Genomic DNA, 8,065 nt, shown 5'->3' with positions numbered 1-8,065 from the left:
TTGAAAGAAAGAACCCTGGAATTGGAAAAAAAATGTTGTCAGTGCAAACTCCGTGCACCACAGAATGAAAGCATTACTCACAGGATGGCCATCCTCTCTATTCATCAACACTTCTTCAACCACCTCAAGTGTGGCTCTTTGGGGTATCACAGTGTACAAAGATTGAATGTCCAAGCCTATCAGCAAGGACTGGCCCGGAATAAACTCAATGTTTTCCAATTTATTAATAGCGTCAGTGGTGTCTCGCAAATAGCTTTTCATTTTCAAAACAGACGGTCTCAAATAGAAGTCTGCACATTTGGACAAAGGTTCCAAAATTGAATTCACACCAGACACTATGGGTCTACCAGGGGGGTCAACAAGTCTCTTTTGTACTTTGGGCAAGATGTAAAAAACAGGTACTCTTCCTTGATCCCTAATCAGGAATTCAAATTCTTGCTTACTAATCATTTCGGCATCAAAAGCTGCAGTCACCTTTTCTTTAATAATTTTTTTAAGTTTGGCAGAGGGGTCATTAGCCAGTCTCAAGTAACTCACATCATCAGATAGCAGTCTTTCACATTCTCTTACATAATCACTACGGTTCATCAACACAATCGCTCCTCCCTTATCTGCTTGTCTAATAATCAGGTTCTTGTTTTTTGCTAACTTTAGTGCCGATGCTCTTTGTAACCTACTAAAGTTGGAGTTGCGAGACTTTTCGCCAGACTCCAACTTAAGAACCTCTGCCAGCACCTGTCTTTCAAAAACCGTAGATTCGGCAGTATGAGAGTAACTGGGAGCACAGAACGTAGATGTATTGCGCAACCCACTGAGATTATTACTGGTGTATCCTTCATGTTCACTGAAGTATTCATTCAACTGTACCTTGCGTATAAATGCAAAAAACTCTGTTCTAAATTCAAAAGGATCATGAGATTTAGTAATGACAAAACTGAGACCCTTATTCAGGATGTTTTCCTCTTCCGAGGAAAGGACATAGGAGGACAAATTTATCACCACTGATTCCTTGTTTGACTCCTTGTCCTGACCTGGTTGTCCCAGTCCCCCCGATTCGGGCCTTGTCCTAAAAAAGGCATCCTTTGTCTTTGTCTATTGCCCCCTCTAGGACCTCTTCCTCTTCCTCTACTCATACTGGCCTGAGCTCCAGGGTCATTATCTCCTGTCGTACTTTCTTCACTAGAACTATAGGAAGTATCTCGAAAATGTACCCGTCTGTTGTTTCTCAAAGTTTGAAATGTATTACCAAATTTGTAGCCCTCAGTTACATAGGGAAAAGATTTCTCGTGAGAGAAATTGGTAAGATCTTTCTTTAATCTTTTTACCCTTTCTAAGGTAGTGTCATTTTTTAAATCAATTAGTCCCTTTAAATGATGTTCAAGTTTTGTTTTAAAAGTGTTTAAATCAAACTCTTTTTTGATTTCTTCTTCAAGCTTGGTGATATCTATTTCAATTTGTTTGGAAACCTCTGTTGCTGTATCAATAATTAAAACTAACCAATCTCTCCCACACTTATTGGATATATAGCTCCATTTTAATTTAAACTCCTTGTTGTCTAAAAATAGACGTGGCTCATTTCTTACTATGAGGCCTTGAGGGAGAGCCTGGTTCTTTAAATATTCAAGCATGATAGCTCCATGCAACTGAGTATGTATCAGGCGTTTCCTCAATTGGATAGATTCATCCCATTGGTCATTGTTATTTACATTAAGCTCATTTTCACCAGTCCCTGCTAGCACAGAATGTGAGTCTAGTAATTTCTTAATATATATTCTTTATACCTATTTAAACATATTATATATATATATATATATATATATATATATATATATATATATATATATATATATATATATATATATATATATATATATATATATAGAGGCTCCTGGTGGTCTCGTAGGTTGTTAATATAAAGGTATTGCACTACACTGTGACAATCCAGTATTGTATCCAGAACTACATTATGGCGACAGCTGCAGATAAGTGTTTGGCGTACAGTGAGGATCATATTAAGAAATTACTAGACTCACTTTCTGTGCTAGCAGGGACAGGTGAAAATGAGCTTAATGTAAATAACAATGACCAATGGGATGAATCTATCCAATTGAGGAAACGCCTGATACGTACTTAGTTGCATGGAGCTATCATGCTTGAATATTTAAAGAACCAGGCTCTCCCTCAAGGCCTCATAGTAAGAAATGAGCCACGTCTATTTTTAGACAACAAGGAGTTTAAATTAAAATGGAGCTATATATCCAATAAGTGTTGGAGAGATTGGTTAGTTTTAATTATTGATACAGCAACAGAGGTTTCCAAACAAATTGAAATAGATATCACCAAGCTTGAAGAAGAAATCAAAAAACAGTTTGATTTAAACACTTTTAAAACAAAACTTGAACAACATTTAAAGGGACTAATTGATTTCAAAAATGACACTACCTTAGAAAGGGTAAAAAGATTAAAGAAAGATCTTACCAATTTCTCTCACGAGAAATCTTTTCCCTATGTAACTGAGGGCTACAAATTTGGTAATACATTTCAAACTTCGAGAAACAACAGATGGGTACATTTTCGAGATAATTCCTATAGTTCTAGTCAAGAAAGTACGACAGGAGATAATGACCCTGGAGCTCAGGCCAGTATGAGTAGAGGAAGAGGAAGAGGTCCTAGAGGGGGCAATAGACAAAGACAAAGGATGCCTTTTTTAGGACAAGGCCCAAATCGGGGGGACTGGGACAACCAGGTCAGGACAAGGAGTTGAACAAGGAATCAGTGGTGATAAATTTGTCCTCCTATGTCCTTTCCTCGGAAGAGGAAAACATCCTGAATAAGGGTCTCAGTTTTGTCATTACTAAATCTCATGATCCTTTTGAATTTAGAACAGAGTTTTTTGCATTTATGCGCAAGGTACGGTTGAATGAATACTTCAGTGAACATGAAGGATACACCAGTAATAATCTCAGTGGGTTGCGCAATACATCTACGTTCTGTGCTCCCAGTTACTCTCATACTGCCGAATCTACAGTTTTTGAAAGACAGGTGCTGGCAGAGGTTCTTAAGTTGGAGTCTGGCGAAAAGTCTCGAAACTCCATCTTTAGTAGGTTACAAAGAGCATCGGCACTAACGTTAGCAAAAAACAAGAACCTGATTATTAGACAAGCAGATAAGGGAGGAGCGATTGTGTTGATGAACCGTAGTGATTATGTAAGAGAATGTGAAAGACTTCTATCTGATGATGTGAGTTACTTGAGACTGGCTAATGACCCCTCTGCCAAACTTAAAAAAATTATTAAAGAAAAGGTGACTGCAGCTTTTGATGCCGAAATGATTAGTAAGCAAGAATTTGAATTCCTGATTAGGGATCAAGGAAGAGTACCTGTTTTTTACATCTTGCCCAAAGTACACAAGAGACTTGTTTACCCCCCTGGTAGACCCATAGAGTCTGGTGTGAATTCAATTTTGGAACCTTTGTCCAAATTTGCAGACTTCTATTTGAGACCGTCTTTTTTGAAAATGAAAAGCTATTTGCGAGACACCACTGACGCTATTAATAAATTGGAAAACATTGAGTTTATTCCGGGCCAGTCCTTGCTGATGATAGGCTTGGACATTCAATCTTTGTACACTGTGATACCCCAAAGAGCCACACTTGAGGTGGTTGAAGAAGTGTTGATGAATAGAGAGGATGGCCATCCTGTGAGTAATGCTTTCATTCTGTGGTGCACGGAGTTTGCCCTGACAAAATTTTTTTTCCAATTCCAGGGTTCTTTCTTTCAACAGATTGAGGGTACAGCCATGGGTGCTGCCATGGCCCCGAATTTAGCCAATCTTTATGTCGAGTATTTTGAAAAGGCAGTAATATACCCAGCCATCAACCCTTTCAGCAATCATTTGAGGAAGTGGCTGAGGTATATAGATGATATACTGATCATATGGGATGGCTCAAGAGAAGAGGCAGATTTTTTTGTGACATGGCTTAACCAACAAAATCGGTTTCTGAAATTCACTGGGTCTATATGTGATTGTGAGACTCATTTTCTAGACATCACCATTTTCCATCACAATGGTTCTTTAAAAGTGAAGCCCTATAATAAGACTACTGATAAGAACTCTTTATTGCACTTCAATAGCCACCATGCTAAACATTTAAAGAACAATTTGCCATTTGGACAATTTTTGAGGCTGAAGCGCAATAGTAGTCTTAAAGATGATTTTGCTCGAAGTGCGGATGTATTGACCAACAAGTTGTTGGCCAAAGGCTATCCGCCTAGAGTTATAAGAAATGCTTCAAAAAGAGCTTACAATAACAATCGTGAGGCACTTTTGGAGAAAAGTAGTAGGCCAATTAAAAAGATTGGCACTGTATTTGTTAATACTTTCTCAAATTTGTCCTATAAAATCAAAAACATTGTGATGAAAACTTGGAAGAAAATATATCGTGGTAAAGAAGTGTTGCCTCCTCTAGTGGCTTTCAGAAAAAGCCAGAATTTACGAAATATTCTGATCAGAAATGATGTGACAGAAATGCAGATACCACAAGTTAGGCAAACTAGACTGTGGGGTTTGCCTGAAGTAAAAGGACATTTTCCATGTGGGAATTGCAGCATGTGTGGACAAACAAAAGAAACTAGATTATTGCAAATTCTACCTGATGTTAAGTGGGTCTTCACTGAAATGACGAATTGTAACACAGCTAATGTTGTATATCTGATCACCTGTCCATGTGGCCTACATTATGTGGGAAAAACAAATAGGCAATGTAAAGTTGGAATGGTGGAACATCGCAGCTGTATCAAGAATCAAGTGATAACTGCCCCTCTTGTGAAACATTTTATTGAAAAGAAACATGGTTTCAATGACTTCACATGGCTGATTTTGAAAAAGGTGCATGGAAATACCAAAATTGAAACAGATCGAAAATTATTGAATATAGAGCAAAAAATAATTTTCAAATTACAAAGCAATGTGCTAGGGCTCAATGAAAGCATTGATTGGCATTTGGTTAGCCAAATATAATTTTGGACATTGTGTGATGCATATATCATGTGGGCACCCCATTTTTGGCGAACAATTTGTTTTTTAGTTCAATTGATGAAGTTAGTGCAATTTACATCTTTTTGATGCGCTGAGTGTCCACTAAACTCCTCCACACAAGTTGATCCTGGGTCTGTTCCAATATGGCCCCCTTGGTTGTTGTACTCCTGAGTAACTTCGAGAAGTAGAGTCCTTTCTTTGTGTTGCCGCACAACCATAGACACTTTAACAGAGTCCTTTCTTTGTGTTGCTGCGCAACCATAGACGCTTTGAGATTGTGCAGCAGCCATGACTCCTCTGAATCGAGTGCTGGCCGAGTATGTGTGAATGCTGCAAGTGGAGTGAATAAACCCCTCCGTGTGTATAGGTGAGCACGCTACCAGCATTTCGCCTTTGAATGTGACTCTGTGCATGATATTGTCTCCATGTCGGGACACCTTTTGCATTTTTTGGTGGTTGGGGGACTTTATTTTACACTTATTTTACACATGTTGTGTGGCTATCCATTTTCCGCGTTTCTTTTACGTTGTGGAGGTTGGACAGCATGGACGCTGAGTAGTTATCTTTACACATTAGATAATGCATGGCCTCCTCACGTGTGTGAAATATAAGCACCGCCTTCTGTTTGCCCCCTAGTGCACGTTGACGGCATGTTGTTAGCTGAGGTTTTGGTAATGCCAGATAAATGGTGTTTACTGTTATGTTCCCATTGCTTTCCAGATTGACTCTGTACTTTATTGCTTGATGGTATGGATGTTTCCATTTCAACTTGTTCATTACTGAATCGTGAACTGCAGTCTTGATCCCTACATTTGTGGAGGTAATTCACTTTGTTATTTGGAGCCTTGATTTTATGTGCAGTGTTATTGAAGCCAGTGTGATTTCTGGATATAACAGAGCATGTGGTCTCTGTGTATTGGTTTTGGCTTACTTAGGTGTGGCGATACTCTAGCGGACTGTGACGCTTTGTTGAAGTATTGATTTCTCATTTGGAGGGAAACCAGCAAATTTGTCATCCTGTGACGTGCTTTGAAGTTTCACCATTTGAAGGTAAATCTGCGGGTGCCCTTTGGGACCCTTGTGAGTGTGGCATAATCCCTGTGCCATGCCTCCTTTTACATTTTGTAGTACTTCCTTCCCTCTTTGGAACTCATTAGGTTTCTCCTTTCCTTTATTTTTACAGGCTTGGAGGTTGTTTTCCTTTCACCCTCTTGGGTGCCTGAATCTACCCTTTCAACACGGTGTGGAAGAGATTAGTGGATGCTTTTAAATTTATCCCCTGAAGAATGTTCGCCTGAACTGGGCAGTTAAGAACAGAAACATGTTGGGATGCTTGTTGTTTTAGTGACACATTGAGATTTTTTTGTGTGTTATGTGATATCTTCTGTGTCGTATAAATAAGTTATCTGATGTTTTATATTTGTTTTATATTTGTTTTTTAATGTTTAGTACACTGTGTTAGGTGAGGGTAGTGTTTTTTGTTTAAATTCAGTTTGAATTATTTGAATAATAAACTTGTCATACATTTGTGTAAATTAGTTATAGCAGACGGTCCGTTTTTTCAGGACTAGTGATGCTGGAAAACCTTATAGAGTTCCTGTGTGAGGGGGGTGGAGGCAAGTAAACAACACATATCATCTTGCTCTTTATTGTATTACATACCTTTCTTGCCAGAGCATCCTCCACCCTCCTGGTATGCTCTAACACGTTCTGGTGTTCTTTTTGGAGGTCACCCAGTCCCTGGAGGGCCAGGTGATTTTCTTCCATTTTCCTTTTTAAGTGGCAGACTTCCTGGCCTAAGGTATCCCTTTCCTGACTAAGAGCCTACATCTGTGCCTTTGGAAGGCACCAGCTTTCTGGCGCTCCTGGTCAAACTCTGCCTGGGTATCCAGGTCTTTCAAAATCAGTTTATTGCTCTCTGCCTTCTCCCTATCTAGGTGGCTTTGCAGGGTGACTACCTGCTCAGCACATGCCCTACTGAAGTCTAACTGTTGCTCCAGCTTTTTCTGGCTCTGCAGTAGGGAGTCAAAACCTTCTTGGTACTCCTTCTGCAAGGCCAGAAATCTGGTATCCTGGTCAGCCTTTTCCTGTTGCAGCACATCCATATCCTCCTTTATTTTAGTGAAGTACTGTCTGCTGTCCTTTTCTGACTCCTGGCTCCTGAGCAGCCTCTGCTCAGAGGAGTCCAGATCAGATTGGGCCTTCTCTAACGCCATCTGTTGCCTATTTGCCAGATCTTGGCCTTCAGCACATTTGTCCTGCATGGCTCCCATATATAGATACAAATATGCCGCTATCCTAACCATCTTGTCGTGTTCATCTTTAGCTTTAGGAGCCATATATAATTCACTCAGGGCCACATGTAATGGACCCTGATCTCTCCATTTATCTGACCCTGTTTCAGTGACCTGTTGCGCGATTGCCTGCAACCAGACCATTTGGTCCTGATGAGTCCACTCACCTCTCAGAAATAGCTTATGTAAGAAGTGCTCTCTGGCTATTTTGATGTCTACCAGTGTCGTCATTCTGGAATTTGAGTTCCTTCCTGATTTACAGAAGTTTGTATTTTATTTTGCAAAACAGACCTTCTCCTTAGAGCGTTCCTTTGAGGAGTGCTTTACAGCGTACCACAGCGTGGTGATTCGACCGGATATATGTATCCGGTCATTTGGCACACTGTATTAAGCTGCACAAATGGTAAATCTAACCCAGAATATCCCGGCTCCGAGCCCCCACTCTGTAAGTGACTCCAATCAAGCAGTCCCACTAAGTCAGTGCCTTGTCTGGGATGCCCAAGGGAAGCCCTTATTCATATATTTTTATGGCAAGTTATAATCTGGATGATGAACCCTTGTATAACACCACTCTCTGAGAATCCCCCTGACCCCACTGAGCCAAGAAGTAGGTGTGTTTTGCAAATTTAAAAGGTTTTATTTGAAAAATTAAACACTATATATATATATATATATATATATATCACACTTTTATAATACATTAATAATTGATATCACACTTATGGATATAATGT

General features: G+C 39.5%; 1 long non-coding RNA gene across 1 annotated transcript; it reads left to right on the top strand.

Annotated features, from left to right (window-relative positions):
* The first annotated feature begins 5,314 nt into the window (after nucleotides 1-5,314).
* Nucleotides 5,315-6,080, top strand: LOC138481696 (uncharacterized). The gene is made up of 3 exons (XR_011274337.1): nucleotides 5,315-5,404; nucleotides 5,758-5,857; nucleotides 5,973-6,080. It is a non-coding gene; the product is annotated as an uncharacterized lncRNA (long non-coding RNA).
* The last annotated feature ends 1,985 nt before the right edge of the window (nucleotides 6,081-8,065 follow it).

Source organism: Ambystoma mexicanum, chromosome 5p, assembly GCF_040938575.1.
Source record: "Ambystoma mexicanum isolate Mex_15411 chromosome 5p, UKY_AmexF1_1, whole genome shotgun sequence".
Lineage (NCBI taxonomy): Eukaryota > Metazoa > Chordata > Amphibia > Caudata > Ambystomatidae > Ambystoma > Ambystoma mexicanum.
The sequence above is the reverse complement of the archived record's forward strand: the minus strand, read 5'-3'. Positions and strand labels throughout refer to the sequence as shown.